At 37.0% G+C, this 15,625-nt stretch overlaps 1 long non-coding RNA gene across 2 annotated transcripts in view; it reads left to right on the top strand.

Annotated features, from left to right (window-relative positions):
• Window positions 1-14,613, top strand: part of LOC136856764 (uncharacterized) — an 89,222-nt gene extending 74,609 nt beyond the window's left edge. For both annotated transcript variants that reach the window (XR_010858457.2, XR_010858458.2), the window contains exon 3: window positions 12,394-14,613. This is a non-coding gene — a long non-coding RNA (uncharacterized lncRNA). The remainder of the gene's footprint in view (window positions 1-12,393) is intronic.
• Window positions 14,614-15,625: the final 1,012 nt, after the last annotated feature.

The raw sequence follows: 15,625 nt of genomic DNA, 5'->3' as shown, positions 1-15,625 counted from the left end.
TAGATGGTTTCTCTTAACCTGGTTGTTACCTAAGACTTGAAAATGTTGTCAGATTGGATCTTGAACTTGCATTCCTTGCCCTGTAGACAGGAATGTTAACCATCTGCTTTTACAGGCATGTATGAGAGAATCATAGAATTAAACAAAGAACTATCAGTAGTTTGATATACTCATCAAGAAATGAAGTACTGTGATTCCACTGGATAAAACCACCAATGTTGTTTACAAATGGAAAATTATTTTCATGTACAGGTTAGATTATCAAATTACTGCTATCTTATAGACAGTTTAACATCCTGAGCCAGTGTCCTAATTAGTTTACAGATTCACTGGTAATGTTGTGTGAAGACAAACATTTAAGCATAGAAGGAAGAAGTTGAGATGGTCGTGCTTACAAAAATTTAATACCGTACCATAACTTCATATGGTTATAGAACACAGCTATAACTTAAAAGTTCTTTTTGATCAGTAGCCTACATAACTATTTGCTATGAAGCAGATTTTTCCACACACACCTGTCTTGCTAATAAGAGAAATGCACATGAGCATCTGAACTTTGGGCTTCCGCAGAGTTTTATTTTTACTCCATTCCTTTTTAAACCCATCCTAAATCTCGTACATCTCATTTGAGTGAAGGACATTTAAAAATTTGGGCAAATGGTGGTGGTTGTTGGTGTTGTTTGAGTCATCAGTCCATAGACTGGTCTGATGCAGCTCTCCGTTCCACCCTCTCTTGTGCTAATCTTTTCATTTCTATGTAACTACTACATCTTACATCTGTTCTAATCTGCTTGTCATATTATTACCTTGGTCTACCCCTACAGTTCCTACTGCCCACACTTCTCTCAAAAACCAACTGAACAAGTCCTGGGTGTCTTAAGATGTGTCCTATCATTCTATCTCTTCTTCTCATCAAATTTAGTCTATTCAATCTCCTCTCACCAGTTTAATTCAGTATCTCTTAATCTGTTATTCGATCTACCCATCTCACCTTCAGCATTCTTCTGTAACACCTCTTTCAAAAGTTTCTGTTCTCATTCTTTCCGAGCTAGTCATCGTCCATGTCTTGCTTCCATACATTGCCACCGCTCCATACGAAAGTCTTCAAAAACATCTTTCTCATTCCTATATCACTGTCGAAAAAGAACAAATTTCTTTTCTTAAGAAAGGCATTCCTTGCTTGTGCTAGTCTCCATTTTATGTCGTCCTTACTTCTGCCATCGTTAGTTATTTTATTACCCAAGTAGCAATATTCATCTATTTCCTTTAAGATATGTGATATTTTCTGCATCACATGACTTTGTTTAACTGCACTCCATTACTTTTGTTTTGGACTTATTTATTTTCATCTTGTACTTCATTCCCAAGATTCTGTCCATACCATTCAGCAATTTCTCCAGATCTTCTGCAGTCTCATACAGTATAACAATATCGTCAGCAAATCTCAGGGTTTTGGTTTCCTCTCCTCAGATTGTGATTTCCTTTCCAAATTCTGCTTTGATTTCCTTTACCACCTGTTCTATATAAAAATTGAAAAGGAGGGGGCAGGGGAACATACTGCAGCTTTGCCTCACTCCTTTCTGGATTCTTCCTTCTTTTTCAAAGCCCTTGATTCTTATCACTGCAGACTGATTTGTTATACAGATTGTAGATAATTCTTTGTTCTTGGTATGTGATCCCGATCACCTTCAGAATCTCAAATAGCTTGGTCGAATCAACATAATTGAATGCCTTTTCTAGATCTATGAATGTGATGGGGTTCGTCTTTCTTATTTTGGTCCTCTAAGATCAGACGTAAAGTCACGATTGCTTTATATGTTCCTACATTTCTTTTGAAGCCAAACTGATATACAGGGTCTTTATTTATGCTTGGCAGGGACTTTATCGCTCAAACTTGGCCGCCGATGACAGGCTGCTACCGGCCGCTGGCGCGCGCAGTTTCTGGCACTTCTGCAGTTGCTGAGAGCCGAGCTCCGAGATAGTAGGGTGTTCAATGAAGCTACTGCGTACTGTATGTCGTATAGTGTTTTATTGTGATTGTGTATAGTGCTGTAATGTATGTGAAATATTCATTACGTAAATGTGTATATCTGCACAATACTTGCATTAAGTGCAGAAAATCGTGTGCTAGGACAAGACAAAAGTTTCGAGCAAAATTTCCAGGGAGACCCATTCCTATCAATCGGACAATAAAACAACTGACCAAGAGATTCAAACCTGTAGGTTCAGTAAACAATAAAAATAGATGTAAAGGTCGTTATCTCCTTACTGAAGCATGTTTGGTGCGAGGATCAAAAAATCTGTGACCCCCTCTTAGCCCAGATTTAACGGCATGTGATTTTGATTTGTGGGGAATGTTAAAAAATGTAGTTTATGGGAACAACCCTCACACACTAGATGAACTTAAAGACAATATAGGAGTTGTAATTGCATCCTTCAGTGCTGAAGAACTTGGCAGAGTAACCGAAAACTTCATTAGGAGATGTCGATTATTTTGGCAGCGCATGGGGAACATTTTCAGCATAAACTGTAAAAATGGTGAGTAAAATCTATGATAATGCATGATAATGATTTTTGAGCATAAACTGTAAACACGGTGAGTAAAATGCATGATAATGATTTTGAGCACCGTATTCTGCCGTACATACGCACGTGTGGTAGCCGGCAACTGAACCGTCACTGGCTGCCAAGGTCGAACGAGAAAGTCCCTGCCAAGGATAAATAAAGACCCTGTACTTCCAAGTCTGTTCCAACTTTTCTTTCCACTCTTCTGTAAATAATGTGTGTTAAAATTTTGCAAGCGTGAGATACTAAACTAATGATGCGGTAGTTTTCACACTTGTCGGCACTGGCTTTCTTGGGAATAGGTGTAATATTCTGCCGAAAATCGAATGGCACTTCTTCTGTATCACACACACTAAATGGAATAATCTCACCATGCTGGTTTCTCCTGAGGCAGTCGGTAATTCTGAGGGAATGTCATCAATTCCAGGTGCCTTGTTCCAGTTTAAGTCTGTCAAAGTTCTGTCAAATTCTGACATTATAATTGGGTCTCCCATTTCATCAGTATCAACAGCCTCTTCTTGTTCCAAAACCATATCATCTACTTCTTTATCTTGATACAATTGTTGGATATGTTCCTGCCATTTTTATGCCTTGTCGTCTTTCCCTAGAAGTGGTTTTCTATCTGTGCTTTTACAGTAATATTCATACACCTAGTTTTCCTTTCTCCAAAGGTTTTGTTGACTTTTCCCGTATGCAGCATCAGGGCTCTTGTAAAACTGCTGGGAAGTCTTGAATGTTATGCTGGCAACATTATGCTAGCTGCCTTCATCTACATCACCAAATCCTAGAATGGAATTATCATGTGACACAGTATGGATTGCATTTCAATAAAAAACTCAATACCTGACATCAGCCTTACAAAATATTGGAACAATTCCGGTTAATGGCAGTGAATTCCTTTAAATATCTTGGGTCTGCAATTGCCAACTTTTTCTGAAATAATGTTTCTTGAGGGTCCATAACTGGCCTGAATCATGTTTCCAACAAAGACATAAGAAAAGGTTTTGAAATGGCAGTCCAGGAGAAAATGCATGAAAGTTGACTATGATGGTTTGAACATGTGCTGGGAACAGAAGTAGATTTGCTTGAACAGATGGAATTGAACAGTATTTGCTGTTCTAAGTGATAGTTGGAAAAATGGGTATCAAAAATGCACATGTTGATAATGATTTACCAGGAAGCATGCCTGTGTGAATTATAAAGATTGGGCCAGCTAGGAAGACATCTGGGAGCGCATGCGCACTTTGGACTATCTTGCGTAGCTTATCCCCTCCTAACAAAGCTCCTGCTACAAGCACAGTTCAGTGCATAAGTTTACACTCAGCTACCGCGCTCTGCTTTCTAATTTCCCGTTGGTAATAACTGTGGTTAGTGGTGGTGTACGTTAGGCCTATCTGTGACAGTATGGAAGGCGTTAAAAGTAGCGTGCATCGTAAGGTGCTAAAGAGTCGGACTCATGCAGCAGTCTTGAACGTTATAATCTTTATGGAAATGGAAGAAAAGTTTGTGATAGATTGTAAAAAAAAGTGCAGGAAAGAGTAGCAGCAGCTGTTGGAGTGTCAGAAAGTTCTTTGGTACGGATTAAGAGCGAAAAACGAAAGAATTAGGAAAACCTATGGATAGTTTGTTTGAAACACCAAACAAAAACAGAATGCGCACAAAGAATATTACTGGATTGGACGACTTTGATGAAGGTGCCGTACGTCGTATTGTTAGCAATTTTTATTTAGAGGAAAAATGTTTACCTACAGTTCTAAAAATTCGTGCAAAGTTAGGTAAAGACTTAAAGTTCAAAGGATCCAATACTAGTGTCACCGGGCGAGTTGGCCGTGCGCGTAAAGGTGCGCGGCTGTGAGCTTGCATCCGGGAGATAGTAGGTTCGAATCCTACTATCGGCAGCCCTGAAAATGGTTTTCCGTGGTTTCCCATTTTCACACCAGGCAAATGCTGGGGCTGTACCTTAATTAAGGCCACGGCCGCTTCCTTCCAACTCCTAGGCCTTTCCTATCCCATCGTCGCCATAAGACCTATCTGTGTCGGTGCGACGTAAAGCCCCTAGCAAAAAAAAAAAAAATACTAGTGTCCAGCGAATTCTTTGATCATTAGGATATCATCAGAAAAAAACTAACACTAACAAGCGCATCCTAATGGAAAAACATGACATAAAATACAAAAGGTTTGTTTATTAAAAAAATGCCCAGTATCGGGCGGAGGATAGTCGTCCTCACCGGGTGACGTGTCGTCGGCTCCCAGCTGGATCGCAAAGGACTCCATAATGTCTTCAAAATGTTCCCCATCCCTTATGTTCCAGTCTTCAGCGGATTTTGACGCGAATTTCTGTCTAGTGAGTTTCTCTACGCCATCAATAGTGAAGGTGACGTGAGAAGCTACCCAGTTCTTCACTTTTGCCCATATTATTTCAGTACTGTTTAATTCAGGGTGATATGGGGGCAGTCGAATTACCGAGTGTCCGTACTGTTCCATGAGTTCATCTAGGACGTAGGTTTTTTTGTGCCTGCTTGTGCAATTTGATAAGCTCATAAAGCTCGTGTTTGTACATCGTCTCACGGTGTGGAATGTTCCTATTCACTAGCCAGGAGATCATCGTCACTTTACGTTGCGAGGTGGAAGTTATCTTTCATATCTTTCATTCTCTTAAAAAAAACAAAGTCACTATTCATGTCATCGTGGTAGTCGCCACTCTTGCTGCCAGACTTCCAGATTAGCAGACAGTTCTCGATGAAACCCATTTCACTGCCAGCATGTACAATCTTTTATTCTCTGTTACCAAAAGAGTGGATTACAAAATATTCCTTTAATTTCTGGAAAATGAATCATCTTCTATTGTCTGAGGACAGATTTAAATTGACTGACACTGCATTCAACATCAGACGAGGTAATGAGGGCATGTTGGAACTTCACAATGTCTACTGTGTTTAAGTCCATCTAACTTCACATTTAAATCTCCACACAGTATTGCAGCAACCTTCCCATTTCTTCATATAAGCTTACCAGGTTTTGTGAAAGTACATCATCCATCTTCATTTTTGCTACATTTGCAACTTTACCTCTACCACGACCCAGATGTTCCACAGTACTATTTACAATTTTGAAACTTTCAGAAGGTGACAGATGAAAGTTTTGGAGCCTTTTGAGTGTTTTTGTGATGTATGAAAAATGATGCTAAATATAACAAGTCATTCCTCACATTTACGCTGCACTGTCTTCGCAGCTTCAATTGAGGCTGCATCTTTGAGTCCACAGCATGCATATTATTCTTAATAGAACGTATATATTCAGCGTAATAGGCCTATTCAGCCGCTTGGAGCTACATCATACCCCCACCTAGTTATAATTGGCTTAGGTGGCAGTGGAATTAATTTCCTTCAAAGAACAAACTCTTCTGTGGGCTTTAAGAACAAGTTTTTTCACTGAGGAAATCACCAAATCTACTTTGGGATAATTGCCTCTTAGCATTTCTGCTACATGAAAATAATAATTTAATGGCAGCCAGATCATCCATGCCAGAAGTATTGGCAATTCCATTTCTGAAGTCTTTCAAGCACTGGGCTTTCCACATCACACATGTCAAAATACAAGTTAGAATATACAACAGATAATGCTTCTCCAGTTTTTATCATAGAAGGTGCAGTATCACTAATAAAAAGTAACATTTTATTGTGGGATTATTGATTGCTCAGAGGTTAGTGTGTTTTATTCGGATTTAAGTTGAATATGGAAAGTTGAGATTGAAACACACTGTTTTGTAAGAAATCAGGAAAATCGTTCACTTATAGCGGAAGCAAAAGCAGTCTCCAATATCATCCGAAGCTGAAAAGTGGAAATTATTACACAAACTGAAACAGTGAATTTGTTAAATCTTGCTGGGGATTTTTGGACTTTGGTATCTAACTGCACCTTCTTGGGGGGTTACAGTACATTGGACTGACTCAAACTAGAGATGTTGTAGTTCAGTACTACAAGTTAAGCAGGCTCCAGAGAGACACAGCACAACTACTGTACAAGTAATGCGAAATTTGATAATGCAATTCTTGAGGGGAATCTGGAAAATAAAGTTGTCTGTATTTGTGCTGACATGGCGTGGCACTTGATTGCAATGTCGGAAGACCTTGTACTGGCTGTATGAGTAACAGTTGAGTACAGGATGAGTAAATCATGAGATCTAAGTGCATTTAATGGCAGCCAGATCTTCCGTGCCAGAAGTATTGGCAGTTCCATTTCCGAAGTCTTTCAAGCACTGCGCTTTCCACATCACACATCTCAAAAGTGTACCTACCATGAATACATGAATTCAGGCAAAACCTCTGATACCAGGATGAACTGCTATGAATGGGTGGGTAAGAGGCATACAGTACTTACGCGCCACTAGCCCAAAAACAAATGTACATTAAATGTGTTCTATCTCGGAAACCACTTGGAATAGGGCAAATGTCCAAAATTGACTTTTCCTTATGTAAAAGCTTGATCTCCTTCCGTATCCAAATCTTATCTGTCTTTAATTGAGTGATTCTAGTTCTTGTGGTGTTTCTGTGCATCTTTTTAGTGAACTTTAGGAATTTAGGTGTCACATCATTAAGACATCTTTTAAGAAAGGTTATGTCTTTACCTATTTTTGTTTTACAGCTTTCTTTCTTGCCTGGGTGGCATTCCCATTACAAACTATAAATCTCATGTTGGGTCCGTATTGACGGCTGAACTTCTTACAAATGATACAAAATTGCTTGACTAGGAGGATAATCAACACAATTTTGTGTATTTGTAAAAAGTTCAACAGTCAATGCGGGTCCAACATGAGATTTTTAACATATGTCCCTATGAAGTTTTTTTGCTTCAATTGATCATTCCTGTCATATTCCCAAATATTGACCATTCCTCCTGGGACACTCTGTATGTTGCATTATTTGCATCTCTTTTAAAATTTAAGTAAGACTCATTTATGCTGATAGGTTCTTTCTTTGAAAAGAGCCTTGTTGAATGGCAACCAAATCCTTAAGTGCTGTTGAATGAGAAATAAGCAGGACTTGTAGACAATTCTAGTTTCCTTGACCCCATGGTTACTTTTAATCAGTTTGATCAACTGATTAAAAAGCATTTGATCAGTTAATGAGTGTTAAAGTTGATGGATTAATTCTACAGCGCTAATGATACACCATAGATATAAAGCTACAGAGACTTCCTTCTCGTATGATCACGTTCTTGTTCATATAATTGAGCTATCTTGATGCTGCTGCAGTAGCCTGTTCAAGGTCAGATGTATGAATCCTATAAAATATGCTTGACTGAGTCAGTCAGTCATTGTAGTACTGTACATTGCTTTGTGTACTGATGTGTGTAGTATTATGTGTGACTTCTCTTTATATAATACTGGTAAATTCTGGTTCATAGATTAAGATCAAATAATTTTCATTTGTGGTGATTTTGTTAATATTTATTTATTCATTGTCTTAAAGACTTTTGGAAATGTTTTCCTGAAGTTGTTCCACTTAATAGGTTTACACTTCATAGAAGTTTTCAAAATGAGTATTTGGCAGAAAATAAATTGAAGATGTCACATTTTCACTGAAGGAATGCTTAAAGATGGTAGTGCTAAACAAGTAGGGTCATTTATCATTAGCACTAGAAAAAGGACTTACGTTTGTTCATATAATACTACAAAAGTGCAATCCTTAACCCATAGGGAATCACATGGTAACAAGTTTTTGAATTTTCACAATCTATGCATATTATAAAAATTAAGTCCCTAGCAGGGACTGCATTCATGCAGCTAATCTTGAGAACCACTGGACAGATTTTGATGTGGTTATCACTGTTATCATCATCATCATCGTCGTCATCATCATCATCATCATCATCAATGTCCCACTCCAGTCGCCCGGATGTAGTTTACAAGCCTCCCCCACTCCTTTCTGTCCTTCCACTTCCCCCTCTTCCATTATTTCTGCCACATTCAAATTCAGCTTCTCTAATGTCCTTCCAAATCTGATCCATCCACCTTCTTCCAACTGGTCTCGTTCCCTTAACTTCTCTTTCCATTCTATTGAGTTTTATTGAGGGAGATTTAAGTGTATGAAACAATAACTAGCCAAAACCCATCAAGACATGACAGTCAATGGGGTAAATATTTATTAAAAGATTTCCTTATATACAACATTCCTTGTGCTTTTTTATTTTACAAATTTCTTTACAGAGGCTTGTTAAACTACAGAAAAGTCCCACCTATACAATACAAGTTTAAAAAGAAAACTTGTATGTGTGGGACTTTTGTGTAATTTAACAAGACCATTAAGGTTGATAATAGGAACCGAATATGAATTTTGTAACTTGTAATTTCTTTTATGTCGCACAGACACAGGTAGCTCTTACGGCAACGAAGGGATAGGAAATAGCTACAAGTGAGAGGGAAGTGACTGTGACCTTAATTAAAATACAGACTCAGCATTTGCCTGGTGTGAAAATGGGAAACCATGGAAAACAATCTTCAGGGCTGCTGACAGTGGGGTTCAAACCTACTATATCTCGAATGCAAGCTGATAGCTATGTGACCCAAACCACGCAGCCACTTGCTTGGTGCATTCCTTGTACAATTACCTCTTGGCACTATTACAACTTTGAAATGTCTCTCTCTTGACATTACAACATTTGACTGGTCATGGCTGAAAACTGGCTTAGGTAAATAGAGACATTCACGTTCCTTGAGGTTTATTGATCATGATACAAAATTCCAAGTGAATTGGAAACTGATGCCTCTTGAAAGAAAATGGATCTGTTTTATCGGATGTTGTTAAGTCATTTCGAGGGATTAGAGCTCTCTGTCCAGCTTTATCTCCACTTATTATTTCCAGATCTAAATAATTTTCATACATACTTCTTAGAATTAGGCCCTAATTTGGTTGCATTTGGGAGCTGTTGGGGAAAGTTCCAATTTCTAAGGAGCATAACTCTGGCTCCAATTTTTAGAATAAGAATATGTGCAGGCAAATCATTAATTCCAAAGAATTCAAGAATTATGTAGGAATTTGAAGTAGCTAGCTTTCATCTTCAGTATTAATCTGTTGATGCTAGTGAATGATTTTGAATTTTCAAATGGATTAAGAATGGTAACTTTTGAGAATGACTACATCTTTCACAGAAGTGATCACTTTGCTATGAATTTCAATCACGATATCATCATGTCCTAAAATTCTGGCTGGTACTTCAATCATGTGCTAAAATTCTAACTTGTAGTTCACTATCTACAGAGGAGTAGTCGCCATAACTGATTTGAAAATCCACAGCCTGTTTCCAGTCATTTGACCGGGTCAGGAATGAAATGAATGAAGCCCCCTTCTAGCAGCGAGGATGGGAATTGTGCCGGCTGCCGAAGCCTGTCGCACTCCTTTGGGGCAATGATTAATGAATGGTTAATGAAATGAAATGATATTGGAAAGTGTTGCTGGAACGAAAGATGACAGGAAAAACTGGAGTACCCGGAGAAAAACCTGTCCCGCCTCCGCTTTGTCCAGCACAACTCACATGGAGTGACCGGAATTTGAACCACGGAACCCAGCGGTGAGAGGCTGGCGCGCTGCCGCCTGAGCCACGGAGGCTCTAGTCGCCATAACTGATTTATTGCAAAAAATCACCTAATTCCATTTTTTGTTTTCTTTTTTTTTTTTTTTTTTTGTGGTTTTGCCCACATATTTTTATGTAAGCGACATGTTTTGAAGATGGTATAAGAGGAGAGCATTTAATACAATGATAAATAAATAAATGTTTGGTGATAAGCATGTGTCAAAACAAGCAAAAGGAATGTTGTTAACTTATGATATACCGAGCTCGATAGCTGCAGTCGCTTAAGTGCGGCCAGTATCCCAGTATTCGTGAGATAGTGGGTTCGAACCCCACTGTCGGCAGCCCTGAGGATGGTTTTCCGTGGTTTCCCATTTTCACACCAGGCCTTAATTAAGGCCACAGCCGCTTCCTTCCTTTCCTGTCCCATCGTCACCATAAGACCTATCTGTGTTGGTGTGACGTAAAGCCAATAGCAAAAAAAAAACTTATGACATATTTTGATGATTCACATACTTAATGAATGGCTATTTGCCATTGCGGCTTTATCCCATATTGAGCTTTGTTAATCAAACATTATCAGCTACTTTGAAATTTAATTTTAGCCCAGGCAATGAACACTCATTTAAATTTTGAGGAATTTTGAATGAAATGTGCACTGTTCAAGAACGATGTCTGATGACACATGCATGCTTACCCCCTTCCACCTGCCCTATCGTACCCTCTGCTCAGCGCTCTTACAGTTCAGGCGGCCTTGAAGTTCTGGCGAGTGTTTTAGCGAATCAGAACGCTACTTTTTTCTTTATTAATTTACAAATATACGGCAAGAAATTGTTATGCTTTTAAAGATGATCTGAAAATCTACAGGCCAAGAGCTTTCGTCAGAATGCTTTACGATGTCAGTCGTTTCAGCCGTTCTCTCAAAATCGTCGTTACAGAAATCAGTCTAGTGTTTTAAATATATAGTTGCATGATGAAAGGGAGTCAAACTGTGGCAATTTCAGTGAAGGAAGTAAAAAAACTGGCCATCCAGGCACTTTCTTGTCTTATACTGTCTAAACCAGCAAAGTAGACCCCAAGTATGTATGGAATTGTTGAAAATTAAAAGTTCTACAAAAATGTCTGCAACAGTATGTACCCATCTGTAAAAGGTAACCCTTAATAAGCAGTTTTATGTTTGAATTTGCAGTAAAAAAATTGACCTTAAAATTAGTAGCTATATTTTGAGATTAATCGTATAATCCTTCTCGCATTAAATTATTTATTCACCTTGGTAATCTTATTTAGGTTAGTGTATATAATCGTCATTTTAGTACAAGTGGTGAAATGGTTTAAATGTAAGATGGGAAGGAAGGAGCGAACCAACAGGCACATGTATCGAGAGGAAAACAACTAATGTTGTCTGCAAGGAAATCTTATAATAAAATCAAAAGTGCTCATGTGTGATGCTGGGGCACATCAGAAGGTCTATATTTTATTTTTTCTAAAATACTGTGCTAGTTAGCTCCCACCATCTCATTCATATGTTAGTGTCGTTATATAGGTTGCATATTCTTAAATCTTTATTTGTATGAATATGCATATATCTGTTCTGTTTAGTATACCATGCACAGGAACGAGTCTTAAGCTTCTTTAGATTTGAAAGTAGTTCATTCAAAGGTGACAAAAAAAGTGGATGTAGCCGTGTTCTATATAAGGTATTAGTTGAGTCTTGAACTTTAAGATGATATTTTTATAACAGTGCAATAACTTTATGCTTAACTGTTATATTTTTAATTTTACTCAGTAGCCTTTGGGAACTTTTTCAGTTGGTATATGTTGTAATGATAAAGTGGTGAATTTGCTTTATTTTGTTCTTTGTGTGCAAGAGAAGTCATTCTATGTACTACATTCAATAGATATACTGTTACTGCTGTGTGTGCATTTTAGTTGCAAACTTCAAGACCTACCAAATTTCAAATACCTCACCTTGCCTATCATTCTTCCTTTTTAATTCTGTTTGTGTCATTCTCTTCAAACTTAAAGTGAGGGTATTTTGAGAATTACATCACAACTAAAGTAGATTCTGAAACATTTTGAACTTGTAAATAGTTTGAAAGGTGCATGTATTCCTAAGATCCAGATTTTTTTTTTTTTTTTACCCCACATTCTCGAACAGTTCCACTAATTTTTCTTATCTATAGAGGCAACAGATTAGTGATGTCTATAATTTATTGTTTCTCAAGTATGAAAACTGAAAAGCTGAATTTGAATCAACAGGACAAATTTGATGCTGGTTGATCTGATGTCACCTAAGTCAGAGAAGAGTCCATGGAAGTACAACAGCACAGCACCAGGGCCCCAAGAAACTTCCAGGTGAAACCGTGCATTGTGCATTACAGATTGTCATCGTCGCTAATGAACAGACAGATTTGAAATCTGTGGAATTTAACATCAGCTCAGTAAAGATCAACACTGTTCAATTTTGCTTGTTTGGAAACTAAACTAACTTAACAGATTTACACCATTAAAGGTCTAGATACCAAAACTCTATATTTATTGAAGACTTTTAACATCTGAGACTGTTTGATTTTCTGTTTCTTTCAATAAATGTATTGTTGGATTCAGATAAGATAGATATATTTTTCTGGAATTTTTAAACATTTACTGATCCATTACAAAGGAGATGTTTTGTCTTTATTCCAGTTATGAGTGAGTTACATCAAAATCTAGGAACATTTGGAAATCTTTTAATATATCACCAGCTTTGTACTGTTTTCAGACACATTTATAAATCATTCTTATCTCATTTTGGATCTTTGAAATCTGAGTCTGTCATCACTCTCTTGTAACTCTGAAGACAAAGCTAATCATCATTTCTGCATATTGCTTCCCTATCTTCTTATGGCCCCCTATCCTTCATTTTTTGTATAAGCCTCAGTCTCCTTTTTATTTTACTATATGTTCATACTTCAGACTTGGTTGTTTTATCCTTCATCCTATGAGTTTGATTTCCTCATCCCCAATTCATGAGATTTGATTAATAGAGCTTTCCTTTATACCACAAACCCATATTATTTTGACAGTCTCTTGATCCAACTCCTCCAATTTCTGGTGATAATTTAAAGATTACTACACATGTGAATTCTGCAGTACTCTTATAATACTTTTGTTCCATTAGTGTTTTATCTGTCAAGATTTTCCCATAACAGTTGACATTTGATTTCTATTCAACATAATCTGTTTATCTGATAATGAATCTTGTAAGTTCTGAACATAATTTTCAGTTCAAAAGCTGTCACATTGAGGGAGATTTAGGAAGCTAAAGTAGATGATCTTAGACATTCTAACTTTTAGTGACTATTCTGAATGTGTTTTTCTTAGGAGACTCCTACTTTCATTCATAGCAGTGAGATAACCCTTTTCTTCAGTTAATTCAGTTAATTAAGAATGTATGTGTTGATATAGAACAAAACACATATCAGATTTGCTTCACTCAGTATGTATGAAGAGTTCATAACTACTTCTTTTTACTACTCATTTCTGGAAATAAGTCAACAAAGAGCCAAGTTGGATCAATTCTAGGTCAGTTTTCACTCCTAAATAATAAATAAACTCTTCTTCAATGAAGGATGTACTGGATATTTGAACCAATTTGATGATTTTCTTTTGTGCACACTCTTTGGACTGTGTATTCTTACCTGGTAAGTCACTGCCCTCTATTTGTTGCATTAACCTGTATTATTCTGCTCTTAGTTATCTTCTTAAAAAGGAGGGCTCTCCTAAAATAATGGTTACCTGCCCTGGACTTCATATCAGAAATACCCCAAGTTATCTACAAATTTGGATAACTTTGCTATTTCCTTTTAATATCATTTTCAACTTCTCCCCATTTTAAAAAATAATCTTTTGTTGAGTGATATGTTTCTGTTATAAGATAAAACATTGTTCCTTTGATTGAAACCTATTTATGATGGTGAACTGGAATGTAATGGTAGAAAAAATCATGTAAATAGAAGAGAAAGAAGAAGCCATCTGGTGGAATTATATACTGATCTCCAACAAATTGGTTTGTGGCAAATCAATTAAAGAAGAAATAGAGATAGTAAGAACAATATTAATGTTCTTAAGTTGAAGTCAGTGTTTTGTGATGAAAATGACACAAAGAATGCTTAAATGCTACATTTGGTCATTGTTATACAAGTTTGAAGTCTGGACCCTAAAAGCTGAACAAAAGCACTTGAAATGTGGCTTCACAGGAAAACTCTTCATGTTTCATGAACAGCTTAAAAAACTCGTAAAAAGGCCTAATGAGAGCCCATGTTAGATAAAAACTCCTGACAACAGTAAAATGTAGGAAATAGACATACGTAGGACATATACAGTACTGAGGTAGGCTGACCAGATTTCTGAAGTGCAAAAACAGTACATTTTATGCTTTTGGCCATAAAAAAAAAAATGATAAAACAGGACATCAAACTACAGGTGATAATTTGAATGAAATTTAATTTTCTACTGTTTTCATTCAGGTAAAGACTATTTGAAATGCTGCACTCTGCACTCTGAAGGGGCCGATCCAGATGCTGAGGAATCACCTCTACATGCTCAAGAAGTAATGTATAGCCTTCAAGTTTTATGTCTTCTTCCCTTTGGTTGCACAGAAAGGGTGTTTGTAATAACCAGGTCATGACTTGTACAAAATTCAATAAGTCTACATCCCGTTTTATTCTTATTTCCCAGTCCAAACTTGCCCACTGTATCATCCACTTTTCTTCTCCTACTACAGCGTTCCAATGACTGTTCGCTATGACATTTTCTCTCTCTCCAACCTTCAGCAACGCCTCTTCTATTTGTTCATATATATCTGAACTGTTAGTGGTCAGCATATAAGCCTTAGATTGTTCTCAGTCTTAATTATGAGTAGGGCCCGGATGTTTATGACATGTCATACTGTATTTCTTTTCTTTAAATTATTTTCCTGTAATTTTTCGTATTATGGTCATATTTACCTGTGAATTTTTGTATTTTTGTCATGTTTTTATTTTTTCTCTTCCATTTTTGCATACCTGCTTGCAGATGTAAAGAGGAGAAGAGCTCCACCTAATCAATACTTGTTTATTATTATTATTATTATTATTATTATTATTATTATTATTATTATTAAAGATACAGGACCAGTTTCGACCCCAACGGGTCATCCTCAGCTGGACATACATGTACATATAACACATCATACATTTGCAAACATTACCATATTTAGAAAGGAATATCATGTGACGATAGCATGTCAGGTTGTACTCATGAGTAGGGCATTCGTCAAATTGCGCACCTGAGAAAAGTGAATATTCCTTAACTTAAAACTAACTTATAAGTGTACATGAAATAAAAACAACATATGCGTAAAACACTTTCATGCTTGTGATTGTTCGAGTTTATGACTTGCACTGTTTCTTAATTCTTCAGTTTGACTAAACTTAAAACTAACTTATAAGTGTTCATAAAATAAAAACAT

The sequence above is a fragment of the Anabrus simplex genome, chromosome 1 (assembly GCF_040414725.1).
Source record: "Anabrus simplex isolate iqAnaSimp1 chromosome 1, ASM4041472v1, whole genome shotgun sequence".
NCBI classification, from domain to species: Eukaryota; Metazoa; Arthropoda; class Insecta; order Orthoptera; family Tettigoniidae; genus Anabrus; species Anabrus simplex.
Note: the sequence above shows the minus strand (reverse complement) of the source record. Positions and strands in the feature narration are given on the sequence as shown.